This window comes from Haliaeetus albicilla, chromosome 3, assembly GCF_947461875.1.
Source record: "Haliaeetus albicilla chromosome 3, bHalAlb1.1, whole genome shotgun sequence".
Taxonomy (NCBI): Eukaryota; Metazoa; Chordata; class Aves; order Accipitriformes; family Accipitridae; genus Haliaeetus; species Haliaeetus albicilla.
This window is the reverse complement of record NC_091485.1, coordinates 25,227,048-25,251,535: the sequence shown is the minus strand read 5'-3', so window position 1 is coordinate 25,251,535 and position 24,488 is coordinate 25,227,048. Positions and strand designations below refer to the sequence as shown.

The following is a 24,488-nucleotide window of genomic DNA, read 5'->3' as shown; positions in this document are numbered from 1 at the left end:
GTTTGCATAAATCACCAGAAATTTTTTTTTCCAAGCTTCCCTCTAATCTGTCACATCTTGCTTCATACTTTTAGACTGGTTTCGCACACGGTTTCTGCCTGGCCTGGTGTAGCCTTGACTGCTGCCCTGAGCAGACTCAGCTTGCTTGCCATGGCTTGGCCAGCCCTTGAAAAGTGCCTCCAGCAAGGAAGAAGGCAGATTCTCTCCCAGCAGTACTTACACCCTGAATGACTCTGTGAAGAAACAGAAACACAACTGAAGTTAACATAAATCAGATGATTTCATCTAACCACCATGAAACTTCTCCATGGATCTCACTCCCTCACCATAAGAGATGAAAAAACAGCTAAAGCTGCAGTTACAAGCAGTCCCAGAGTTTAAATTTCCTACAGAGACTGCTGCTAACTACTAAGCAGTCCTACCACCCACAGCTATCACCCAAGATGCATGTTAGATGACCAGAAGACTACAGGGCAGAACTGATCATAATGACTGCTCTCCTGGAACACACTTTCAGAGAGTTGAAAATAAATCTGCCAGAAGTGGTCTAAGTGGAGCAGCTCAGTCAGTATCCAAGCCAATGCAAAGATTAGAGGATAAGCACAGTCCAGTACGCCCAAGGCCTGGAGCTCTTCTAAAGGTGAGCGTTTACCTTGCAAATAGCTTCTAACACAGAAAAGGGCTGTGATGGACTATGAAGTAGTTGGTCATATATATGAGGTTTTTTTCTTTCCAAAGTTAACCTTCAATTTAGTGGCTTCAGAAAGCCATTTGTTGGAAACAAAAGGCTCCCTAAAAACCTTTGTTTTGTTGCTTTCTCTCTGGAAAGCCTGTCAGTGGTACTGATGGCCATAGCTTCCTAGGAGAAGGGAAGCTTAGCACTTTCACCTTCGATGCATGTGGTTTTGGAGTTGGGGGGTGTGGGCTGGGGAGGAAAGGATAGCATCATTCCTCTCCTTACAGCAAGAAGTCATTGCTACAGTGTCCAAACTCTCTCCCACAAACAGGTCTTTTTATCACAGGATAGAGAGATGTCTCAAACTCATATTAAGAACAGCACTGCTATCAGTTCCGTAAATGGAGGCTGAGTCAGAGCTGCAACAGGAGCATTGTAACAATGACGTATGTGAGGAGCGTACATGAACTCACCCAGTATGGAAAAGCAGCTGATCATGACCCTACCTTTGTGCTCCCCCTCCCAAAACAAAACCCCTGCAGAATACCCCGACATTGAATAGCATTGCTCATACTCTGGTTGACTGCATTCAGGAGAAGGTAAAACAATACACATAAATAATTCCATCCTTGCAACAGCAACACAAGAAGGTGAACCCAAGCAGATACCAGTCTCCCACCTACTTCCCTTTCTAGAATTACTGCCCTCCCATGTGTAAGGTAGGCCACAGGCACTGTGCCGTCTGACTGGCAAATCTGTAGCTGCTTTTATCTGGGAACAAAGGACACATCAGTCCTGTTTTAACAGGAGAAGCACAGTACAACCCGACCCGACCAAGCACAAAGGTAAGTGCAGGCCTGTATTCTACCTGCTCTGTCATCAGCACAGGCCATGGTCTCAACTGCTCACCCCAGATGCTGGGAGAACTGGACTTTTTGTCAGTTCCCTACAATCTGAGCTATACAGCTTAGTAACACTCTTTTAAAGGAACAGTGAAAACCTGGGGCAGAACCACCACTTGTCAATTTCTCTATGCCAGACACAAAACTCTGTTCCAAATATCTAGAACAGAGTTTTCAAGCCTGAAATAAAATTCCCAAGTTTTTTTTTTTTTTTCCTTACAGAAACTCAGTTCTGCAGAAGAAAAAATTTTAATCAGTTCTCAAATCACTTCTCAAACCAGGTCAGAACAGTTCCTTCACTGCCAAGTTTAAACTCCCTGGCCCCCAAACATCAACCTAGTTGGCACTAGTTCTATAAATGTGTTTTTAATCTCAGTGTCATTTCAAGACAGATTGAAAATACCTGAAAGGCATGTTGGTGGTACCTATCGCTTTCTACCAAAAGGGCGGCAAAAAGCAGCACATATGCATGTTCAATTAATTTTACAGAAGTGATGTCTGTATACCAGTTCAGTGTACAAAATTTCTAAACTAATCCCAAAGTAAGATTTCTCTACCTAACAGAGGATGCATGTTTAAAAACACCTCAGAGTACATTTGGCATTAATGGTTAAAAAAAAAGGGTAAAAAAAGATTCTACTCGGTACTGATCACTTCCACCCCTATGTGTTCCACTGCACCAGCCAAGCTTGGCATTTTACTCAGTGGTAAACTGGATCAAGGAATTGATCCACCTAAAAAGTAATCTGGAAAAAGAAGTTTTTTTTCAAGTGGATCAGTTCCTCTGCCAGATCCCAGTGTACACCCAACAAACAGCAGCAAAATAGGGGGAAAGGCTGAGGGTGGGGTGAGGAAATAGACAACCAACAAGGACGATGCAAGGGCTAATCGACCAGCAAGCCACAGTGCTCACACAGGCTCATTCACACGGTTTGATATGAACCTTCTTTATTTATTAAGCCAAATCACAGATTTTTAATTACCACATGCAACTTTGAAAAGAAAGGAAATCACACAAGTATGCCTGACCCTACATCCACTATATCAATGTTTAGTAGGTACCTTGCCACCAACTTCAAAAAGAGCCAAATCCAAAATACATTCAGGACCATGTTGAAAAGCTGCAGACAACAGCTCGTCTACCTGTGGAAAGCAATCTGGAGAGCATGTGGGAAAAATAGAAGAGAAAGGGAAATGAACTTTTCTAACACCTTCCACTCTGTTAAGTGACCTTTGGGAATTACCTCCAAATTTCATTTACTGAGTGATAAGTAGGCTGAACTCAAATAAGCAAAGACCTGTAAGATACCAAGGCATTTATATTGAAGCTCTTTCCTTCTTGCCCCCCTCTGTAATGCAGCATCATGGAAATACTCCAGGAAAGAGTTTCACTGACTGAAGGAAATAACAGTGACTATCATTGTCCTATTGCATTGAGGGACTTCACTCTCTCTTTGCAGATAGTACCTGTCTCCTCTAGACACACATGCCTTACTTTTTCTTCAGCAGATACCTGAAACTATGAACCTCTTCTCTGAATGCTGAAATTCAGGGAAGGGAAGGAAATAGCATTGGTATGCTTAACAAATAATGGCAGCTACAGAAGACACGCACATATTTGCACGTGCATGCACCTTGCACCCTGCATGCATAAAACTAAAGGAAAAATACAGGCTTCTGCAATATAAATAAAGCAGATGACTTACATATAATCTAATTGGAGTTCAAATCTATCCAGCACCCTACTACTAAGCAAGCATCGGGAAGTACTCTAACAGAGAATGACTTTCTGACAATTAAGCAAGAACAATAGCAAATATTGCATTTGCAATTAAGAATCTGGGTTTTGTTTTCACAGAAACAGTAGGGATTTCTTCAATAGTGACTTCAATTAACTTCTGCTCCCCCCCACTGCCAAAAGGCTTAATGGGCCCAAAACCGTGGCTGTTTTTTCTCAACGATTTCAGACTAAAAAAGGGCATTATTACATCCTCTTTAAAAAATGTTTCAATTACATTTATTACACTTGCCTACTGTACTTATGGGCATTCCCCAAGAGGAAAAGAAAACAAAACAAAACCACAACACAGATAAATAAACCCCAGCAAAACCAGTTAATGGCCTTGGAAGAACCAAAACCCCTTAAACGTTAAAAAAAAAAATTAATAGGTCTGTTTTGTGGTTGCCACAAGCCAACCTGCTGATTCAGGGCAATGTCACCAACAGTATTCTTATCTGCAAAGGGTAACAATCAATTGTTTGACAGAAACAAAGGAGAGCTCAACAGGAAATCAACCAGCTCGGGACAGATGGTCACTGAATCAAGTTTCACCCCTCCCCTCTCCAAAAATAGGCTTAAGAGGCATTTTCTGTTACCAAGCAACAGCCCAAAGGAAGGCATAAATCTTTTCCTACGTGTTATTCCCCTCCTCCCCGACACACATACATTTCAATCGACTAGGGAGGTATGTTTGTGGGTTTATTTTCTAAATAACAGGTACGAGGGTTTATTCCATGCAATGACAATGTGTTTCTGCATGCCCCCTAGACACTCTACCCTTTTTTCACACAAGAAGGTGGCTAACTGTAATAATGCTATGAGAGCTACCATGAAGGTGGGTTACAAGCAGGGGTCCAATGCTAGTTAGTAACCCCTCCATGTTCGGCCAAGGTTCACTAGAGACCTGAGAAATGACTCCCTGGAGGAGGAGAATTCCTGACAACTGTTTCATATAAAACTGACATGACCCTGATCACACCCTGACAGAAGAGGTGACCCTTTTTTTTTAAAAGTCATCATAAAACCTTGTACCTGCTTTAACCCATAAAAATCCATAAAAATTTAATCCCCCCAAAGCACCATGGTATATTTAATGTAACATACAGACCAGCAGACTTTCAAATAATTTGACTTTTCAGAGCATTAATTTTCTAGTACATCGACCACCCTGCGTGAGAATCAGCTATTCAGGGTATGGGATAAGTAGGAAAAGATATTAAACATTTACTTTTCTGCTGGGCCAGGGGATGAAAGAAGGCGGGGGGGGGGGGGGGAGAGGGACCCGATGTGGCTGTTTGTGGAGAGGAGGGAGGAGGGGGAGGGGAGCAGAGAACCAGGGGGTAAAGGACAGTGGCTCTGAAATTCAGATTAGCATCCAGAGAACAAACCGGTTTGTTTGACCCCCCCATCATACAAACTGCTAACAGGCTGGCAGGCCGCAAAGAGAGATGTAGTTAAATTTAGTCATACAAAGAGTAATCTGCACTAAAATAATTTATTTTTTTTAAAGTTTACAATTAGGACCCTCACAAAAATTAAATGGGGAAGAAAAAGTCTCACTTTGGCAACAAACTGGGTAATCATCCCTTAAAAGCGCAAAGCCTGGATTACCACTGACACATACTTAGACTACTAAAACATATGGCCCCAAAAAAAGAAAAAAAAAGAGGGGGAGTATGGGGGGAGGGGAAAGATTGTGACAGCATGTGGCCTGCAAACGCTTTATTTACTCCCTCCTCAACTATCACTTGCTTTAGCCAGCTGAAGACCTTCTGTGAGACACAGTATAGCCTATTTTCACTGCGTATTTCATATACTCCTTTAATACCAACGCAGATGCTGGTTAGCACCACTGCGGTGGGTAAACAGAGCCCCTGCCGCAGGCTGCTTTGCAGATGAAGGGCCTTGGACTTTCGAATCCATTTCACCACAAAGCCATCTCGGTGGAGACGCTGCCCCAGCCCTCCGCACACGGCAACCAGATCTCACAGGGAAACCAGCAACTGAGACGTTTAAATTCAATTAATTAAAATTAAGTTAATTGAAATTAAATAGAAGGTTTGAACACAAAAGCCAAATTAATAACTTTGTATGCATGCCAAGAACACTATTTGGTTTACTATGTCTAAAGCTTACTGACAGAAGCATGAAGCTCAGCAGCCCAAGGTCCTGACAGGAGACTTGAACTAAGGGCCCTCTAGGTTCAGCCATAGAAGACTGTAACAGCTAATCATTACTGCAATATAGTGCTTAAAAAACTCCCAGGAGAACCACCATCTTTGTTTTGGACATAGGGAAACCAAGGTGCAGAGAAGCCATGTGTCTTCTCTCAGTGGCAGAATTCCAAAGTAAAACCAGATCTTCTGCAGACCCAAGTCCACACTGTAATACCACCCTGAGCATTCAAGTGAAAGCAAGTTGTTATTTATGTAAATCCATGGCCAACATCAACATTTTTACAGCTGTTTTTCCTTGCTTCTTCACAGATTAGTGAGAGCCATGTAGCTGAAATCCAATTCTTGACTGAAACTTTTGCCTCTGATCAGGCAGGCAATGATAGTTAACCCAGAGTTATTCAGGAAGTGATATACCCGTTTTTCTAACACATTCAGAATTTGGCTAAATAAGATATGAAAAAACTACAATTTTTCTCTAATGAATGTTAGTAATTTGGCTATAGCATGTTAAATGAATTATGGACTGCGATGGTTTTGGTTTTTTTGAACATCAGTGTAAATGGTGTGAAATATACCATGGCAACAGAAGCCCCATACTTTTTGCATGCCAGTACATAATTCATCATATGGGAAAAAAAACCTGCATTGTAGTTTTGCATAAGCATTTATCATAGTTTTAGAAGAGGCCTCTTCTCTTACATTCACAAATATATGTCCTTCACACCGCTCTGCCATGGTAAGAGAGAGATAACCACATAAGAGGGGAAAGAAGGTTGTTTCCTTTTCCCCTCTTAAGTATGCCATAGTGCTTTTCTTCAGTAACCAAAGAAATTTCCGTATTCCTTGGCCAAGGTGGAATCACCAGACACATTGCACATTTTTTGCTCAAAATGTGGAAGGACACAAGTTTACCTCAAATCTCCCTCAATAATTCCATGATTCTATGAAGTGAGGTCTGAGGAGCCTGCTTTCCAGTATCTTTTTCTTAAAAAAAAATCACAACAGATTTTCTTTGGATTCTCTAGCTCTCAAACTGCTAGTTTAGAATTCTAGGTCTTCTAACTCAATCTATTATTATCCTAAGTTTAACTTGGGTCTTTACCTTGAACTAGGCCATTTTCCAGCCAAAAAAAAAAGTATGTCTGTAAATGATCCAAACAAATCTCCATCTTTTTTTGCCATGGAACATAATAGCAATTGGCCGTGTTCAGAACACAAGAACATTCCTCAGATACCTCTGACCTGCTCTGGTCATTCCCAAAACAAAGAAAATCACAACCTGAATATTATCCTTCATATGGCTATATGGCAACATTGCATTTAACTGTTTACTTGCGAGTTTGACATCAATCCATTTCAAAAGAGGCTATTTCTCTTAAACTCTTTTCTCCTTACGTATTCATAGTCTGGGGATATTTTTCCTGGCACATAAGACAACAGTATAGTCACCAGTGTATTCTCTTATCTCTGCATGCTGGCTGAAAGAAGCACGGTTTATGTGATTTATTCCAGATCAGAAAGGCACTGTGACAACACACAGAATAGACCTCATTTTCAACAAGCATTTTTTAATGAGAAATTTATCAGTCCCTCCCAGCATGAACTGCACTTAAGAACAGGGAGGACAGAATTGTTTTAATGAATTCATCTTGAGGCCAGCCTCCTTCCAGGCATATGGCCTCAAATACACTCATTTTCTGTCCTCGGGGCAAAGGATTAGTTATGAATCATAAAACAGTTCTGCTCTCTGGCCCTTGTTAACTTGGCAGTCAACTTCTTCCTAAAATTGAGTTTCTCAAAGAACATCCAATCTCTAGTTGCCAATTTCTAGTTGTTCTTTCCCCCTTGCTGGTTTTTTTTTATAAAACTTCAACTTCCCAAGGTTTATTCAGTTAATCATTTGGAGCAGGAAAACGTATGTTGTTATCCAGCCTCCATTCCTCTCTCCTTAATTGGACCTAAAAAGCACAACCCCCTTCCTTCCACACTTGGCTGTTTTTCCTGTACATATGGAGTATGTTCAGCTAGAATATGGCAGCTAGAGGGAAACTGCAACCCACATAATGAATCATCACATAAGAATCAATATGTCCAGAACAGTAAAACATATGGACACACATACAACTCAGTTATCAGAAAGATGCATAAGGGCATGTAATTGAGAACAGCAGCTCCCAAACCTCACCAGCTAACAAAATAATAAGTAGAAGTGATTGACTGAAATCACATAAACAAATATCTCCTTTTTCAGGACTAAAATAAAACACACATTAAAAGGTTTAAAATTAATAGTACTGGGCTTATTTTAAAGTTTCCTTGGAGTAAAATGTTTGATAATGAACATTATTAATCTAGAAAAACTGATTTTAGACAATGCAACAATGCCAATCCATCAGGTATCATTATTACCCTTTGATGCTCAATCTTCCATCCCAGACAGGCCAAACAACCTCTTACAGAGTCACTCAATCTTTGCAGCCTTCCTAGTAACAGATGCCCAGCAATGCCTCAATCACCAGACCATTTCTGGGTTGCCATCCAGTAACATGACAAGACCAGTGAACAGCTGCCAGTAACAGAACTCATTGTGTCTCTCTGTCGATATGTGTGACTGGATAGGCAATCAGCACATATTTCTGATGACATACAGAAAGTACATCTAGCACACAGCAGAAAAATGGCCAGAAAGAAAAGGGCGAAAAGCAGGTTACCAAAACAGTTCACACAGCCAGTAGCCTATTCCTTGAGCATGTTTGCAAAGTCCTTGGGCCAGATGAATTGTTTCAGGAAGCTGTATCTTACCAATAGGTAATACTGCCTAGTTTATGGTTTTTGTACTACCCCACTTTATAACAAAAAACAGAATCACAGAATAATTTGGGCTGGAAGGAACCTCTGAAGGTCAACGAGTCCAACCTCACACTCAAAGCAGGGCCACATTGGAAATCCTGTGAAAATAAAACACTGTTCTGATGTATTTTGGTTCATGGCTGATTTGCATGAATAGTTTTGACTTACTAACCTGTCAGATTTAAATGTGAGATTCTCAGTAATTCTCAGCTAGACTACAATGAAACAAGAACTGAAGGTCTGTTTCTTAAAAAGTCAGAGGCACAAAATACAGTTTTTCTCAAAGAAAATAAAATGTTTTATCAATGCAAATACTTTATCTGTTTCCCAATATGCAGTTTTTGCAATTTGGACAAACTACTAATGAACTACAAAGCAACGATCCGGTCATCTGTCAAGGTTATACATTGAGGTTCATGCTGTACTTGTTTATATGCTGAATCAGAATAGGGAACACAAGCTTAAGATATCAGTATCATCAGACATCGGAAGTATCAAAACTATGCAGCATCTGTTGCATTCCTCTCTCTGTTACTGAATTCAAAGTTGAGCCCATTTTCACAGGACTATTCAATTAAAAAGCATCTGGAAGAATACTGTCTTTTACTGAAAGTAAGTCCCAGATCCAATTCTCATTTATTACTCTGCTGGGACAGCATCCATTAAACATGGTGATCAAAAGAAAACCTTTTTTCCCCCCGCTTTAAACAGACATCAAAGCAACAACGTTAGGATGAATTTTCAACTCTCCTGAACCTACAGGTTATACAGATTTGCCTTTTTCAGTGGGAGGAACTCTGGCAACACACACATGCATCTTCACAAGTTCAACTCAAGCAGTTTATCTGTCTGGCCTTAGCACATAATCAGAAATGGATTTACTACAGTGACAGCAAATGGAGCTGAAAACATACACTGCACTGTGTAAGGGGAGTGCTTAACCCGTATCACAAGCACAGCCTCCCTCTTTCTACACCAAATCCACATCACAACTGGAATCACCCCAAAGGCAGGTTTGACAGAAAGCTAGCCAGCTGTGCTGCAGATGAAAATTGAGCATCCATCTGCACAGCCACCAGGCACAAGGCATCTCTCAATAAAACAACCATGCTGGACAGTCAGCAAGCAAACACTGTTCATTATGATAGCTGAGAGCAGCCAGAAGAATGCTGCCTTTTTTTTTTTCTCCCTCAGCCTTTTCTGCCACAAGGTCACATCTGCTGTTCAAAATTTAAGTGGTTTTTTGGTGGTGGCTTTTGCTTAAGAGCTTCTGAGGCATACTGTTTTGAATAACATTACTAGTGTCACAGACTAAAAACTCCTGGTCTAGTCATACATACATAAAAAGGCAAATGGTGAACACAATGCTAGAGTTCAGACTAATATAAGCCATCTCAGCCAAACAATCATTAAAGAATCCTATGACCCATTAAGACATTGGACCATTATGATATTAGACCCCAGCATTTCTAATTCATGTCCTTTTCCCTTTCATATATATATATATGTACACGCGCACACACATCCACACTACACTCCCTAGTTTGTCAAGCCTACAGCTTAAAGGACTTCTGGAGGAGGCAACTGACTATGCATTTTCCATGCAGCACCCAAAACACCCTCAGGCACATAGTAAGAAAGAAGGGTATTACTAAGTTAATGCTACAAAACAAAAAAAATCTGTATGTTTAGATGTCCTGCTGTTTCACAGGAAAGATTCCATAGCTCTTGACACAAAAGCTTGCAACAGCTAACGTTTTAATCTCGATGGCCTTGAAATCCAACTTGCCTCCCACATCTGCAAAAATCATGATTGCGGACCTGGAGGAAGAAGGCGAAATAACAATCTGGCAGGCAAGTCATCTTCCCCCTCCTTGAGAGGCTTGGAAACTAAGAGATGACTCTCCTAATAAAAAAAAAAAAAAAAAAAAAAAATTGGCAAGAGCTAAACTTTAAAGTTTGCTGAAACTGCTGCAATTAGGACTGTGGGGATATGCATATTTTCCACTCTGAACTTCTGCTTTTAGACACCCCATTGGTAGTTCTGTGTGCCTCTATCCAAGGCATTAAAGTCTTCCTGGATGGCTTTGCCCTTTCCCTCCCCTCCCCTTAGGTTTTCTTCAAAATTGCTCCTCTGTGAGCTGGTACTGATCACTTGGCTAATCTACCTAATTTCTTATTGTTCTCACAGCCAGAATTTTCTCTCTAAGAGATTAAGATTACAAAGAATAACAACAACAGTGTCTTAACATTTCATCTATACAAATTAATTTTTGAAAGCATTTCTTACAAGACTAGGAAACCACCATGTTCTTAAATATCACATACAACATAACTGGCAGGAAGCTGTTTCCCTTTTCTTGATGCAGTGAAGGGCATTGTAGCTGTAAAAATCAAGACCTAATTCCCAGTCTTCTCAAAGGAATCACCTAGTTGCACTAAGAATTTGATTCTATGTAAGTGGTTTAAAGAAATTACAAGATTAAGCTGCTTTTATGAAACAGTTGTTCTCAAAGTGGACTGCAAATGGTGAAAGGAAAGGAGACTAAAGCCACCTAAGGCTCTAAAGGGACACAGAATTTGGGGGGCTTCCTGACAAGCTACAGGGAGATGGTCAGTGAGGCAGGAACAAAAGCAGTAAAAGTAGGTGGCATGATCTGCTGAATGGCAAGACTGAGATGCAATCATACACTGTAAATCACCATGTTACAACCAACACCTTATCAAGGCGATACTCAGCAAAGAACTAATAGCAACAAAGTACTATTACCAGCATTGGAAGGACACAAGGCTCAGGACAGAGAATGGAGCACTTCGGTCTCTGCAAATCCCAAACTGACAGCCATCAAGACAAGGTTTTGCCACATAGGCTCTTCATCCTGAGACATCTGTAACATGGGTAGGCAACAGTAACAACTGTGAAACTCTGCTGTGAATTTCCCTATTTCACCAATGACTCCAGTGTAAAGAGGTAGCTGCTTAGATTCCTTACAGCATCAGAAGCAGGTGAACTCAGCTATTGCAACTGCTCTTCCTTACCACTACAAAATCTCTCTGAAGTTAGTACAGTGGAGGAAGCTCCAAAGAGCTAAGCCAAGGACACTGTGCCACATTTCAGTTTTTTAAAAAGTGGTCATTTCCTCTTTACTAGGCAGATCGCGGAGGATCAGGCACACAGCATTTTCCAAACACTCTACTAATTACACTGGACTGATAACACAAGGATGGGACCATACAACTCAAGAGTACACATAGTCTCACTGAGCATTGTCATGAAAATTGCATATGAACCATCTCTATCTTTTAAAAGACATCTGGAATTAACGGGGGGGGGGGGGGGGGGGGGGAATTCCACCAAATTAGCATAATTAAATTATCAAACTCCCAGAAAAAGTTTCCTTACGTCTAGAGACACAAGAGTCTACAAGAAAGCAAGTTTTGAAGTTGGAGGTAGCATTATAAAAGAAAGGGAGGGGGGAAGCATCTCTCAAATATGTAGAATGTTAGAGGGAAAACGTTTCATATGCACACTAATACTTCTTTATGAAGTCAAATTTAAATGCTGTATGATTCTAGAGAAAAACAGCAGCCTATACTGTCTTCCAAAGAAGGCTACTGATTCATCTGAAATTTTGGTGGTATACGCTCCATTCAACAGAGAAGTCAGTGCTGCAGAAGAAGATGCAGCAGAATTCAGTACAAAATGACAGAGGTACTAGCAAAATGTTTAATTGCATTTGCCACCCTAAATGCATCAGTTTAAAACAGTTATCCATGTAACTAACCTTAACTTCACACTGTATGTTCCAGGGAAGTCCTATTACTTTTGGTGCGATGCACAGATGAGTCCTCATTTAAAAAGGAAAAAAACAAAACAAAACAAAAAAATGAACACTATTCATAGAGTGCGTTTCAGACTGCAGTTACATTCAGTAACTAACTTCTTAACTTGCCTCAAAGTGCTCTGCTCAGATCATGCCAACAGTCTTGAAAAGAGCTAATTACGGACTATGATGGAGGTAGGTGACAGAGAACAGAAGGATCTTTGCACAGCATTTTATAAAACTAGCGACTCCACGCTTGTTCATGGAACCACTATGACAGATGTCTGGTAATCTCTTAAGTAACAGTACCTTAAGTCTGCCCACACTGTTTTGCTGTTCATAGCTCCATCAGTTTGAAAAACTACCTCAAAATAACCTCTCTAAAACCTTACATGGGGAATATTAATTGAAGATTTCTATCAGATCTTGTCATACTGACTCAGGCTGCGCCCTGTCATCTCACTCTTGGTGATTTTATGTCACAACAGAGTTCTTCCCATCTTTTATATTTTACAAACATTTTATTAGTTACTGTAGTATAACTGCAATAAAAAAATTAAACATTAAATGCAAATTAATGAAAGCACTTGACAATACATGCTGCAAGATCTTCAGATCAGGTATATGGGTGTTTTTTTATTAAACCTCTGAAGTGCCATGGAACTTCAAATGCTAACTCAGTGAGAATTACATTAAATACACTTCAATGAAAGCAGTCATTTCTACAATTCTCTATGGCCTCTCATGTCCCAGAAGAATTTCACAGAAGCTGTGACATTACTATATGACAAAGTAAGACAACAGAAGCCAGCTGACATGGCTTCAGGAGTCACCCAAAACAAAAATAATTACATTTTAGCATCACAGAATCATGGGATCATTTAGGTTGGAAAAGACCTTTAAGATTATCAAATCCAACCATTAACCTAACACTGCCAAGTCCCTCTAAACCATGTCCCTAAGTGCCACATCTACATGTCTTTTAAATACCTCCAGGGATGGTGACTCAACCACTTCCCCGGGCAGCCTGTTCCAATGCTTGATAACCCTTTTGGTGAGGAAACTTTTCCTAATATCCAATCTAAGCCTCCCCTGCCACAACTTGAGGCCATTTCCTCTTGTCCTATCACTTGCTACTCAGGAAAAGAGATCAACACCCACCTTGCTACAACCTCCTTTCGGGTAGTTGTAGAGAGTGATAAGGTCTCCCCTCAGCCTCCTTTTCTCCAGGCCAAACAAACCCAGTTCCCTCAGCCATTCCTCATTAAGACTTGTGTTCTAGATCCTTCACCAGCTTCATTGCCCTTCTCTGGACACATTCCAGCACCTCAGTGTCTTTCCTGTAGTGGGAACCCAAAACTGAACACAGTACTCAAGGTGCGGCCTCACCAGTACTGAGTACAGGGGAACAATCACCTCCCTGCTCCTGCTGGCCACGCTATTTCTGATACAGGCCAGGATGCTGTTGGCCTTCTTGGCCACCTGGGCACACTGCTGGCTCATATTCAGCCGGCTGTCAACCAGCACCCCCAGGTCCTTTTCTGCCAGGCAGCTTTCCAGCCACTCTTCCCCAAGTCTGTAGTGTTGCATGGGGCTGTTGTGAACTGAGTGCAAGACCCAGCCCTTAGCCTTGTTGAATCTCATACAGCTGGCCTCAGCCCATCAATCCACCCTGTCATTTCTATAAGGAGCTCCATACATCTGTTTGATACTTCCAAGCCAACAACAACAGTGAACAAGATTTGGCTGTTCCCATTGTGAATAAACACTGTTCCAAATTTCTGTCATCCACAAGTTCCTCCAACAGATATTCTGCATTTTTTCTTTTGGATTATAAAAACATTAATTATTCTATTAAAATATTAAGAGCCTAATGCTACTGGGTAGTTCACCACTATAAGCACCTTCACAGCAGGGGTCCTTGGTTTTGGGCCATCTTCACTACCTACCTGCAAGTTCAAATCCATTAACAGGGGCTATACTGTTATGAGCCTCTGTAATGACTCACTTAAAATTCATTTACTAGTTCTCTCCTTATTATGTGAGGATATCTTCAGAGTTCTTAGAAACAAGATGCGTTCGGGATATACAAGACATAAAATTGGTCTTTGAATATATCTCCACACAGAATACAGCATGAAACAAAATGATCAGGTTTGACATTTTTAAAAAATGAAACTGAAACTGTATTAGGCAAAAGTGTTTTGAACAAATATTTTTACAAGCAACACTCTTCACAACACTAAGGAATGTCATGACAAGACAGGATTTGGGGAAAGTCAATGATTCTTAAAGAAAATAACAACACATTAATTGTAAAAATGTAGTGTTTTATGTCTGCCAGTTACCTGTTTCAGAATATTAGAGATATCTTAATCACTTACTATATCTAATGACCTGTAGTTCATGGGACTAATTCTCTAAAAGACATCATTGTCAACATGTCAAGGCTTATTACTCCTTCATTTGTCAGTTCTCTCAACAGTCCTCCTTCCCACAATTCTGTTTTAGAAGCAAAGGAAAACGTGTCTTCTGCATTATGTGTGAGAAATGATTATGCAAGAATAGGCAAAACACGTATGTCTCAAAGAGGCTATCCATCTGAGGTATAAAACCAAGAATTTGAAATGTTTTTTACATTAATCATTTCACAATCCTTTTTACAAGACTAAAGATGTGATGCCTTAATATCATGTCCAAGCTCCAGGTTTTGTTAATTACATCCTAGCTACCTAAATGCCCCCTGTAGTTTCAATTAGACATGGTATTCTTCTTCACTTCCTGTCTTGATTATTGTGCACTGTTGCTAAGCGCTAGTTAACAGTTGCCACATTCACCCAAAGTTGGCTGCACTTTAGTGGTCATTCAAAGAATTAAATACAAAACATATGGTATAGAACCATATAATGCATAATAGCACTTTTAAAAACTACTCTAAAATGCTCTAATATGAAAGATACTACAAAAGGTTACACTGCTCAAAGTAAAATCCTTACAGTTCTATGCCCACTTGAAATTTCCTAGGAACACTGAAAATTATAGAGAAATGCATTCAAACTTTCTCTTTTTTTTTAGCTATCATTAATAAGATTTCCTAGAGTATATTTTACAGTACAGACATTTTTCCAGATTTCCCTTAAAAAATAGTTTCATTCCCTATATTCCATAGCGACTAATTAGAGTCTCCTAAATTACACTACAAAGTTTTTTTCTTCCTTGTATCTGCAAAATACTTTGGACATGACTTGTTGAACCACCAAATATCAATGCCAATAGTTATGTGTTTAAGAAGACCTTGGACCAAATGTGCTTTTTTGCATTCTAGACAAACTTTTCACATAGTCAGATCACCCCTCCTTTCATCTGTGATGTCCTCATGACATCTTAATAAACTTCACATATTTTAATTATCCCAATAAAAGCTCAGTAATCAGGTTGCCTATCCTGGGCTTAAAAACTGCCTTACCAAATAATCATTACTATTTCTGATTCTTACATTATCTACAACCAAACCCAACTAACAAAAATTCCTGGTATGTACATATTGGTTTTTATAACTAAATTCCTTTTCTGTTAAAAACCTTAGCCAAAAATTTGTTTTGCACAAACACTACCAATAATAACAAATACAGTGTATGGTTTTGTTTATCCTATTAACAGATGTATAGCTAAACCTTCAGGGTTTGGAACCCAACTCTTTAAAGAGGTAGGCACATATTGAACATTATTCATTGACTTTCTGGAGCATTTTGTTGGAAATACTTGAGAATACATGAGAAAAAGCATGCATGTGTTCAAAATCCACAAGTGTTAAAACAAGGAATAAATAAACATTTCTCAACAGCTCTGAGAATCCTCATGAAATCCTTATTCCCTTGCAAAGGAATTTAAAGGTATTTTAAAAAGTTAATCCACCAGCTCCATAAGTGCTTTCGTCCTACTCACAAATAAATTCTTCAGGAAAAGGTTTAATATTTTCAAAGAAATTTCTTTTAATCCCAATGGTGCATATGTATTAAGCTTTTCAATCAACAGAAGACCCACCCTTCTTTTTCTTTAGAGGGGATATTCCTTAATAAAAACCCAACTTAAGAGTTCATTACAGTATTTAGAAGTGCAGAAAGCTTTAGCTGTCCTTTCAGAGGTCACATACACAACTATATTCACAACTAAAATATGTACCTACTCACTGCACTCTCAGCTCTAAACAACAGTAATAATTGTAAAAAAAAATAAATTCAGTTATTCCTAGGCAGAAAATAAGACAGCACTTTCTTCTTCAGCAGCCTTTTATTTCAATGTTTTAAAAAGCTCTTTGTAACAAGGTATCAATAAAGTATGAAAAATGTGAAATATTATTTCAATAATACTTAAAATATAGCTCAGTGGAAAAGTCGTAAGAGTCACTAACTCAAAGCCAAAAGGAATTCTGTAAAAAAGGTCGGAGTATTTAAAGCAAACATACTAACAAGCAGTAGGCATGGGAAATATTTTTCCACCAGGTAACTTAAAATTCTCCTGTGCTTTAAACCCATCTGACCATTGGTAATTCTTAAATTTCAGAATACAGGTAAGTATTTGCAGGCTTGGGGCCTAAACAAACAGTAACCCTTGGCCCACCCTCTGGGTTGGCCGAAATCCTACGGTTTAAACAAAGTTTTCACCTTTCAGAGATTTCAGGAGAGCAAGGGGAAGCGCTGGGGAGGGAAGGGCCGAACCCCGGCGGTACCTAACCGCTGCCGAGGGCGGCTGGGCGACCCTGCCTTGGAGAGCCGGCGCTAGGTCCATCGCAGCCGGACTTTCCCCCCCTCTACCTTTACTTCACAAGAGCAAACAAGACCTGTCGATCGGCCGTCACCACGGTGAAAGAATCACCAAAGGGCCGACGGCGATGGGGCCCGCGACGGCAGCCCGACCTCGGTGCCCGCCAGCACGACCGTTACCGCCCGTTGGGCTGCCGCGCCTCCAGCGGCCACCGCCGCCCCTCCGCAACAGGGACAGGGGCCACCCGCGCCCCGCCCCGGGAAGGATACCCGGCGCCCCGTTCTCCCCTCCTCAAAACCAGAAAACTAGCCGGCATATGTTCAGAAATGCCCTCCCAACAACACCTCCCCCCCGCCCCTGGCTGCCCACCGCCGGCGCTCCCCAACCCCGCCCCCCGCCTCAGGCGAAGCCTCCGCCGGGCGCGGAGGGCGAGGCAGCCGAGCCCCCTGCCGGCGGCCGCCCGCATGGCAGCGCGAGGCGGCAGAGCTCGCCGCCCGCCCGCCTGCCCGCTCGCTCGCTCTCCGACAGAACCACCTGCACCCCCCGCGACCACCTCCCCCCCGCTCCTCGGGGCTTTGCTGCTTGCCGCCCGCCCGCCCACATGGGCTGCTTTGCTCCCGCAGCCGCCCGGCCAGGGCTCTCCCACCCGCCCCTTGCCCCGTCGGTGCGAGGTCATTTCCCCCCCCCGCCCCGGTCCGAAAGGACGGTAACAAAGGGCTGGAACCCACCCGGGGGGGGCACCGGCAGCCCGCCAGTGACAACGGCCGCAACCAGCCGCGGCGCTGGCAGCCCGCGGCACGCCGCCGCCCCCGGTGCTGCGCTCCGCGAGGTGACTGACACCGAGCGCGACCCAGCGAGAGGGGCGCCGCTGCCGCCCCGACCCGCTACCTTTGTGCCCTCCCCAGAAACCGGCGAGAAAGCGAAGTAAAGGCCAGCACCCCCCGCCGCTCCCTTACCTTGCTGGGCAGAGAGAGAAGAAGTTGAAGCGCTCTCCTTCCACTCCTCCCTCAATTTTTTTTTTAATTGAATTTAATTTTTTCAATTTCCCCCCTCCCTCCCCTCACACCGAGCAACTGCGCTTGGCAGTCCTGCTCGGTGCCACCGTCTCCCTCCGGGTCTCGGTCTCTCTCTCCGCCGGGAGGAGGGGAGGGGAGGGGAGGGGATGGGATGGGAGGGGAGGGGAGGGGAGGAGAATGGGGCGGACCCGCAGGTGGCCGCCCCTCCTGCTCTGACAGCGGGGAGGGAGAGGGGTCGGGGGGGCGGCGGGCGAGGGGAGCGGGCGGTGGCCGCGGCGGTGCCGCGCTCAGGTGAGGGGGTGTCCACCGGGCGACAGGACGGCGGGGCTGGGAAGGGAGGTGGCCGCGTCGTGGCGGGGACTGAGGTGATGGGTCGGGAACGGGCGCTGGGCTGGACAGGGGTTAGTGGAGGAGGCAAGCGGAGGGCAGGGAGATCTGGGACGTGGCGGCCGAGGCTCGGGTGAGGAGAGAGCAAGCTGGGGTGCTTCCAGTCTGGGAGTGAAGGGACGAGGTCCTGCACGGAGGGGAGCCAAGGAGGCAGCTGGGAAGCGTCGAAACCCTGTCAGAAATCCGGTGTGGCTCGGCGGCCAGGGGAGGCACTGGGATCGCCGCCTGCACTGCCCTGTAAGAGGCGGCCCCGCGGTGCGGGCCGGTCAGGGCTCTGGGCAGTTTGAAGTTGGAGGGGTCACCTCATGTCTTGTTTCAGGGTTCGCTAGCAATGGAGCTAGTGCAAGAGCGGTAAAGTAGAAGCTGAAGGAGTTTACTGTGCTAGGAGGATGCCAGAAATGGACTTGAGAAGGGTGCTGTACACATACTTGTGTCAGATTAAACTGAACAGAGCTCAAGGCAAGGCGGGTAGAGATGAGGGAGATGAGGGGATCTTAGTGTGTTGGAGGGGATGGAAACAGAAGGATCTGGAACATCTAAAGCTGTAAATGGAGCCCGAGTCTGTGTGGGGAAGCAGCGGGTTTGGATTCTGAGTGTGTGTAAAGATGAAGGTCGGACTTAGCAGGAGCGTGGGAAGGAGACTAGAAATACAGCAGGGTGCTCTGAGGGTGAATATCCATTGAACTGGGGAAAAATGATTTTGCATTTTCTTCCTTTGCCCTTTGATTGATTAAGGTACCATACTAACCATCTCCTCTCTTTTTCACTTTTCCATTTTGCATTTTCTTCCTTTTACCTTTGATTGATTAAGCTACCATATGAACGATCTCCTCTCTTTTTCACTTTTCTCTTTTCAAAAGGCATATTTCTTAAGAGCTTTTCAGAAAGCCCTTTTCTTCTCTCGGGACTGTAGGGCTCAATCTTATGCAGTGTCCTATCTTTCTGCCTCAACAGCTAAGAAAAAAGTGACAGCAACAAAAAAAGTGGTAGTGTTGTTTGTTTTCTTTGACAGGAACCTGCTGCGGTGTGACATTGAGAAAAAGATGTCCAGTACTTTTCTCACATCCTTTTCTTTTGCATTTGCTGGCTAAAATATTAAGTTCCAGCATCCTAGTGAGTGTTCTCGTTACCACGGATAATGAGACTTCCCATCAAAAAGTGGCAGGGAAAAACCTGTCCCTATCTCTTGGAGAAAGTAGAGATGGCACAGCAGTGGTGTGGCACTGCAGTACTGCTGCTCAGTCCAGAAATGAGAAATGGAGGTCTGTCTAATAGATAACGTAGATGGTTTTGAACGTTCAACAAAGTTAGCCTTTTTCTGCATTAATCACACTCCTGATAGGCACTAAGGAGGTTTTCACTATTAGGTTCTGTTTTGGTTTACTTTAATTGAAGCAATGATTTTTTATGACATGCTGATTGGCACTTCATTTCATTGAATGGGATGCAGAACTGTAGTAATGAGTGTGCATATCTGTGTAGATAAGTTAGAGACCAAAGGTTGGGGTGCATCATTATGCAGTCTTCACAGCAAACCTGCCAGGAAAGAATATTCAAGCCATCTCAGATTATGCAACACATATATATACATCACTGCCTTTTATCCATCCATATGAATTTATATTTCTGGATACACACTTTTTCCCCACCAACTTCTTTGGTAGGAAATACCAAAGGAAGTAGGTTTCCTACGAACTTCTTTGGTGCTTCTCTGTAGTACTTTGGTACTTCTCAACTTTCCAACTTTCTTACATACGTTCTCATGTCACAGTTGTTTTCAAAAACAAGGTACCTCCCAAATAAAGCTTTGCAACTAGTTTGTTTGTTGGCTACTTTTATTCTGAGATTATGTAATATTTATGCAAATAGCTAAATCAGTTGGCTTTGACAGGACTATTCACATGCTTGAAGTGCTTAGAGTTGGGCTTCAGCTGTGGATTACCTGAACACATGCTACCTCCGTTAGCCTAACTATCTTGGTATCTGTGTATTTATAAAGTTGCTAATAATATCACCCTTAACAATAGATAGCTAAAAATTTAGCTGAAAGCAGAATTGAAGACATATTGCCTAGTCAGATCAGGCTTTAGGATCAAGTCCTAAAGCTTTGCCACCTTGCCTGTTCTAAGTTGTACACTTAATTTTTCTGGAAGCTTTGAAGTAGATAGCTGCAAAAGAGTTTAGGCTACCCTTCTAATATGTCCGCTTGTATGCTGTATAGGTCAGCTATGCTGTTGATACTCTGCAAAATATAATGGAATTAAGCAATATCAGTGTCAGACCGTTGAGATACTGTTGCCATGTGACCCTGGACAGATTTAGACAATGATTTTATTATTACCATTAAAACTTCATGAGAGATTTAAAAGCATATCAAGGCTCCTGTAGAATACCTGCTATAGCATATTATCATTCTGACCTAGTTTACTTAATTACGTCTAAACTGATCCCAGTAATTGCAGTCTAGATTTCCCTTGACATTTCAAACTGTTTAATTTTACTTAGAGGTATCTCCTGAATGAGTGAGAATTATTCTGGTAGCTTTAATGTAGTAACTCTTTTCTTATTTGGACTTATTTTTGTTTTGCTTTTTTGAAAAGGAAAAAACATTCATTGTATGTTTTCTTCTAACTTTCTATTTTGACTATCAACATTTATAGCTTGTAGGGTGGTTTCATCTTTACCATCTGTGGGCCATATTGCACATCAGATGGCAGGATAAAATCTGTAACAGGAACGTTTGGGGACATAAAGTCTTTCAGGGTTTGAAGCCATGATATTCACAACACAAATGTGTGGAGCCACTCATGTATCTGAAACAGAAGACACAGAATGCCAAAGCAGCTGCTGGAGTGAAATAAAGGAGAGACCACACAGTTTGGGGAACATGCAGGCATCGAGAACAAAAGAACGTTTGAGGGAACAAGAAAGTGCAACTTCAAGCAGTGAGAAATTGGAGTCAATCATTAGGAATTATTGACAGCAGACATGCAGTCACACAGCAATTAGAGGCTCGCTTTGGGAAGCAATGTCAATTAATACTGAGGTAAAGCGGAAGCATCAAAAAAACACCTGGTTTGGCAAGCAGCATTTTCTGATCCCTGACCAGGCAACATAGAAGAAAATTGTCATTCATGGGTTGGGTTTTGACCATTTTCATATTCACAAGGCAAGATACCATCACCTATATTTTCTGTTATAAAGGACTGTGTAAGAACATAATGTAACACTACAGTTTGTGCAAAGATTGATTGGCCCCTAGTGGAACTACAGAGGTTGATAGGTATCCTTCAGGCCTGACCATTCATAATGGATTGCATTTCCCCCTGCCCTTAAGTATCTCTTCACTTTCTTCATATTTTCTGGTTTTGAGAGCAATAGGAATAAGATCCTTTGGGATATAGTGTTCTAAATACTGTGGATAGTAGGAATTGACAGTTCCCCCCCTTCCAAGCCATGAGGGCAAACTTCTCGACAGATTTCAACCTTTTTTTTTTTCCTAAAAGTGAAGGTCATCAGTTCACCTTAGATCTTTCTCTGAACTAGAGCTTGTATTTATATTTGTCATGCCTCTTACATTTAAATATTCACTGATAACATGATGTATTAGATTTTAGGTCAGAAATTAGATTTCAAAAACCTCTCTGCTTTAATTTCTTGTTATTCATGAACTATCAATTTCATACATAATAAAACCAGTAATTTCTATCCTAGAAAGATTAGTATGAATGTTTTATTTGATCCAACCTACGAAACCTTTAATATTAATTTAAACTTTGCCTGAGTGAACTGTCTGAATTCCACAGACCTCGTCTTGCCATTGTTAAAAACTGATTGCAAACTTTGCTTTGACTTCCTTTCTGGGGCTAAAGCAAATTGCACCATCCTGAAGGGTAATTCTGGTATGAGCTTTCCAAATAACTTTCATCTTTCTGCATGAATCACCAATGGTCTTTTATGATTCTTTATACCTTTATCCCTTTATTATTGTGATGTGAATTATTCTTTCCATGGTTGTAATATTGTAAAGTTGTATTGGGTCTATTTAATATTGAGGCATCTATGAAATGAGTACTATCCAAATACTTAAGAGCTATTCCCTGAAAAAAAGTTTATTCTAAATGGGTGAAACAGGTGGATAGGATGAAACAGGAAGCAGTGCTGGAGATGGGGAGCTGAAGTATGTAAAATTAAATGTTTGTAATGCAGACACTCTGAGGGCAGAGCTAGGAACTGAATTCAGATCTCCTGATGCTCAGACACTGCTGTAATTCCAATGTCATCATATCTAAGCTTTATTAGCTCTATTCTTTTACTGAAATGTTCTATAAATACATATTTTGGCATCAGTATTTTTAGCATGAATACTTAGCACACCTCCTACAAGAAAAGTTGATAGTGCACAGTAAGATGAAAGAGACAGACTGTTTCTTACCACCAGTAAAAACATACTTGTTTTATCTTTCCATTACTCACTCCATAGAAATTGAGCAACTAATCAGCAGGCTTTCCTGCAGTACCACATAGTCAGTGGCACACATATGCTTTCTATTCCCTCTTGATTTTGACTGGATTTTGCAGAATGACCGCTGTTACAAGATAATCATTTCACAAAAAGAAACAGATGGTTGTATAAAAGTCATGGAGCTATTCACTAGAAACTCAATCACCCTGACTGTAGAAACTATAGCCAGATTCTCAATTTTTTTTTCACCTTTCTGTAAAATACTTGGTATTGCAATGTCAGCTCTTGTTTACGGGTTGGCAACTGTACTCCATCTATTGCAAGACACAGTAGGATGTCATTTCCTTTGCTAAAAAGCATGCCCTTAACAGACTGTATGCCAGCAAAAGGGAAAATGCATTACCCTGCCTAAATCAAAGGTATTCTTTGATCAGGAAGAACTTTTGGCACCTGTATGACTGTGCTGCATGACAATGTCTGTAACAGTGTTTCTCTTTATAATTTTGTAAATAATTTGTGAAATTCAAATTTGTTTCAGCTAAGGCAGTGCAGAAGGACTACCCCTTTTTAGTACTATCAAAGCTAGTGTGAAAAAGTAAGTTCTGTGTTAAGGAAAACTCTGTAAGCTAGCCTTTTTGGGTCACAGCTGAGCCTCTACATAGTTTTTATTGGTTTTTTTCCTTGTATAAATTTTTATTTCAGAATTTATTTTTAGAATTCACTAATCTTTCAGTGGAATCCTTTTTAGTAACTAATCTGTGCATTACTTTAGACTGTGGCTGATTGAAATGAATCATACAGTGTAAATTCTGGTTTTATGATTGAGCCTGGTTTTTACACACCATGGATTTAGCACAATCCATTTTGATCTCTTTCAGTGGGAAGATACATTCTGATTTTTTACTATACAACAAGATGTTATCAATACTCCATCATTTTTAAAAGGAAAATTAAAAGCATGGTAACTGATTGCCTTAAATGTTTCAAGAAGAGTTTTCCGATTGTAATTGGATTTGTTCACTTTAACTAGATTATAAAGAATTTTCATGTATCTTTGAAAGCATGGGTAGGACACTGATGAGATCTGTAGATCTGAGGACTTTTTCACCCCCCAGGGGTATCCAGATATAGGTTAGGCTTTTGTTCATCAGGAGATACTATAAAAAAAAAAGAATTTTGCTATGGCTACTTAAATAATTGTATGTAATAAAAAGGAATACTACCTTCTGTTTAAATGTTTTCCAAGTGCAAGACCATATAAAAAACAACCTCAACAAAATGGAAAAGTATGCATAGTACTGACTATTCTATAAAATACTCAGCTATATTCTGGCTCTTTCACCATCCCAGAGACACCACTGAAACTTAGATCCATTACGCCTAAATGGCATGTCTCCATTGGCAAACACAGAATCTGATCAAACTATTTTATAGCCTAGAGTGAAATAATCCTTTTAAATAGGGCTTACTTACAGAGGAGGTAGTCTTGCCTAACTTTAAGCTGTCTAAAACTTGAGCTCTAATCTTTTTTTTACAGACAGTAAAAGTAACTTGGCACCTCCAGCAGGCAGTTTCATCCCATTCTTAAATGAACGCTTTCAAAAGGCAACCCCTCTCCCCTCATTCTCCTCATTGACTTTTGAAGGA

The 24,488-nt window shown here is 41.4% G+C and overlaps 1 protein-coding gene across 8 annotated transcripts in view; it reads right to left on the bottom strand.

Annotated features, from left to right (window-relative positions):
• Positions 1 to 18,112, bottom strand: part of GREB1L (GREB1 like retinoic acid receptor coactivator) — a 144,189-nt gene extending 126,077 nt beyond the window's left edge. For all 8 annotated transcript variants that reach the window (XM_069779127.1, XM_069779128.1, XM_069779134.1 and 5 more), the window contains exon 1: positions 17,930 to 18,112. The gene's annotated coding sequence lies outside the window, so the exon portion shown is untranslated. The remainder of the gene's footprint in view (positions 1 to 17,929) is intronic.
• Between the last annotated feature and the right edge of the window lie 6,376 nt (positions 18,113 to 24,488).